Source organism: Odontesthes bonariensis, chromosome 20 (genome assembly GCF_027942865.1).
Source record: "Odontesthes bonariensis isolate fOdoBon6 chromosome 20, fOdoBon6.hap1, whole genome shotgun sequence".
Lineage (NCBI taxonomy): Eukaryota > Metazoa > Chordata > Actinopteri > Atheriniformes > Atherinopsidae > Odontesthes > Odontesthes bonariensis.
Window position 1 is genome coordinate 23,901,430 of NC_134525.1, and position 3,495 is coordinate 23,904,924.

The 3,495-nt window shown below is 45.8% G+C and overlaps 1 long non-coding RNA gene across 1 annotated transcript; it reads right to left on the reverse strand.

The window, feature by feature from the left end:
* Positions 1–846: 846 nt before the first annotated feature.
* LOC142370034 (uncharacterized) lies at positions 847–3,266 on the reverse strand. The gene is made up of 3 exons (XR_012767775.1): positions 2,844–3,266; positions 1,650–1,859; positions 847–1,089 (listed from the first exon to the last, which is right to left on the reverse strand). It is a non-coding gene; the product is annotated as an uncharacterized LOC142370034 (long non-coding RNA).
* Between the last annotated feature and the right edge of the window lie 229 nt (positions 3,267–3,495).

A 3,495-nucleotide genomic window follows, 5' to 3' on the forward strand; every position in this document is an offset into this window, starting at 1 on the left:
TCTGTTCACTTGCTGGGGTCTGTTCACTTGCTGGGCTGCTGGGGTCGGTTCACTTGCTGGGCTGCTGGGGTCGGTTCACTTGCTCGGCTGCCGGGGTCTGTTCACTTGCTCGGCTGCCGGGGTCTGTTCACTTGCTGGGCTGCTGGGGTCTGTTCACTTGCTGGGGTCTGTTCACTTGCTGGGCTGCTGGGATCTGTTCACTTGCTGGGGTCTGTTCACTTGCTGGGCTGCTGGGATCTGTTCACTTGCTGGGGTCTGTTCACTTGCTGGGCTGCTGGGATCTGTTCACTTGCTGGGGTCTGTTCACTTGCTGGGCTGCTGGGATCTGTTCACTTGCTGGGCTGCTGGGGTCTGTTCACTTGCTGGGGTCTGTTCACTTGCTGGGCTGCTGGGGTCTGTTCACTTGCTGGGGTCTGTTCACTTGCTGGGCTGCTGGGGTCTGTTCACTTGCTGGGGTCTGTTCACTTGCTGGGCTGCTGGGGTCTGTTCACTTGCTCGGCTGCCGGGGTCTGTTCACTTGCTGGGCTGCTGGGGTCTGTTCACTTGCTGGGGTCTGTTCACTTGCTGGGGTCTGTTCACTTGCTGGGGTCTGTTCACTTGCTGGGCTGCCGGGGTCTGTTCACTTGCTGGGCTGCCGGGGTCTGTTCACTTGCTGGGCTGCCGGGGTCTGTTCACTTGCTCGGCTGCTGGGGTCTGTTCACTTGCTCGGCTGCCGGGGTCTGTTCACTTGCTCGGCTGCCGGGGTCTGTTCACTTGCTCGGCTGCCGGGGTCTGTTCACTTGCTCGGCTGCCGGGGTCTGTTCACTTGCTCGGCTGCCGGGGTCTGTTCACTTGCTCGGCTGCCGGGGTCTGTTCACTTGCTGGGCTGCCGGGGTCGGTTCACTTGCTGGGCTGCTGGGGTCTGTTCACTTGCTGGGCTGCTGGGGTCGGTTCACTTGCTGGGCTGCTGGGGTCGGTTCACTTGCTGGGCTGCTGGGGTCGGTTCACTTGCTGGGCTGCTGGGGTCGGTTCACTTGCTCGGCTGCTGGGGTTTGTTCACTTGCTCGGCTGCTGGGGTCTGCCTTGTGATCCACAAGCCACTGAGCATTTCTAGCAAAGCCAACAATGTGCCACTTTATTTCCAAACTAAGAGACACAGAAGAGCAGAAATAAAGAGTGATAAATATTCTCTTTAGAGATTACACTCAGCACATTACTCCTATCAACATTATATTCTTAAAAGTAAGATTTGCTCAAATTAAAACATTAAACATGTCAATCACAGATCTTGATAACACTTCTCTTTCCGAAATAGATTCATGCAGTTATATACTGAGTTTTACAGAGAAATAAATATTGTCTTACCTTCTCCAGGTCGAAGTCTGCTTTTTTACAGGCATGACATCAATACGAGCAGCTCACACACACATATGGAGAAACAGGAGAAAAAAGGTCAGCCTGGCTCTGTCCAAAGCTAATAAAAGCTCACAAATTAACATGTACCAAAAATGTAATTTATCTATAGGCATCGTAGTCTTGCTGCACCTCTGGTGGTAATGACAGCCAGTGCATCTCCGCTGACACAGGTAGGAAGTATGTCCATCTGCACAGGCTTTAATTGCAAGCTCGAATCTAGTTTTATGGATTGGAAAATTGTTATTTGTCCTTACCATCTCCAAGGAAATAGGACAGTAATTCCACTCAAGAGAAGCACAGTCTTTGTTGTGTCTCATTGGGTTGAGTAGTCATTATCACTGGGAGTCATCCTCTATCATATGTTAAATATATGTAACCCATCTCCATTGTATGTCTCTGTTGTGTCCCGAGTTGGAAAGGAGACGTATGAGTCAGGACTGGATCTCTAAATCTTTACTTGGCAACTGCGGTGACAAACAGAAACACAGAAATCGTGAGTTGTGTGTGAGCTAGAAAAGGCTTTTTAACTTAAATCTTACAATAAAATAATCAATTTAGTACAGTAAAATTTAATTACAAGAAATAACATACACTGGTCCTTTAAACAGGTTAAGTTTCTGCTTTCAATGCTTCAGTATTTAAAGTTTTGCTTTAAAAAAAAAATAGATTCAACATTTAGGCAACCAAACTTAATATGGTAACCTAAAAACCCACATTTCACTATCTCAGTTTAACGTTTAAATCCAAATAGACTAATATCACATTCAGCAGGCATCTGTATAATTTAGCATCAACAAACTTGTACAGGGCAGAGCCAGAGATTAACAACATTATTTTAAAAACACAAATGAACAAACATCTCCACACCTGGGGCGATAGAAAGAAATACATTTTTATGGTGAAAAAACAGAGCAGACTCTTGCGAGGGAAGACAGCAGTGAACAGGCTACTTTAGCATGCTAATGCTCGAACAAAACTAATTAAACAAAACAAAACAAACTTAGATCTCATGCAGGATGAGTGGGACATTAAACAGAGCAGCATACAGCAGTTTGACCGCATTCATTTCACGGATAACAACTTTTATGAACATATATCAGCAAAGAGCAACACAATTACGACTAACATCTGGCCATGTTAGAAAGGCTTTGACCGAAAGCGCATGTTAACAATAAATACTTCAGCTGTCAAATAAAATGACCTGGTTGCCATCAGTCACTTAGTCTCAAAACTATACAAAACGATAGTTATCTGCTAACAGTTTATATAATGGTAACAATTTATCAGAGGGATGCTAACGTTAGCTTCAAGGCTGTCCACTCGAGGGCTGCTAACGTTAGCTTCAAGGCTGTCCACTCGAGGGCTGCTAACGTTAGCTTCAAGGCTGTCCACTCGAGGTATGAAAATGAATTAAAATATCGTTCACATGCGTTATCTGGGACACTTACCTATAAAAGCGTTTGGTTGACAATGTCCATTGTGGGTGTCTCATACTCCTCCTTGGAGATCATGAGCCCAATTCCTATTAGGGCACGTCTTTCATGTGATTGACTCATGACATGCCCGCTACGAACCTGTTTGAAGGAGCGTTGTGTTCTTCAAAATAGGCCGGTTGGTCGTTTTGGGCGGGACGAAGCTAACTGGAAATAGGCGCCAACTTTGAAATTTGAACAGAAAAATCTGCATAGATTGATTGCATGAAGTGTGTTTCTAATGAAAATAAATACATAAATGAAAATATTTTATTTTTATTATATATTATATACACATAGCCTGGGAATTCCCATGCTGCTTTGCGCTCGATTTCATTCTCACTGCAAAGTCAGCCTGGAAACCACCGCCCTTATTTTTGCTAGAGTTTGGGAACCAATCACAGAACGACGGGGGGAGCAAGACGATGACGACGTCTATGCGCTACACCGAAGCTTGTAGAGTGTTAATCCAACATGACAGCGGACACAACGTTACCGTTCAATGCAGCCTTAGAAAGTGTTTCGGAGTAGATTCACCCTAGGGTCATTTGAACCGTGACATCCAGCCAAGTAGCCCACCCGAAGTTTTTCCGATATTGGCTGAACATCAGCTGAGTTACCGAGTTAT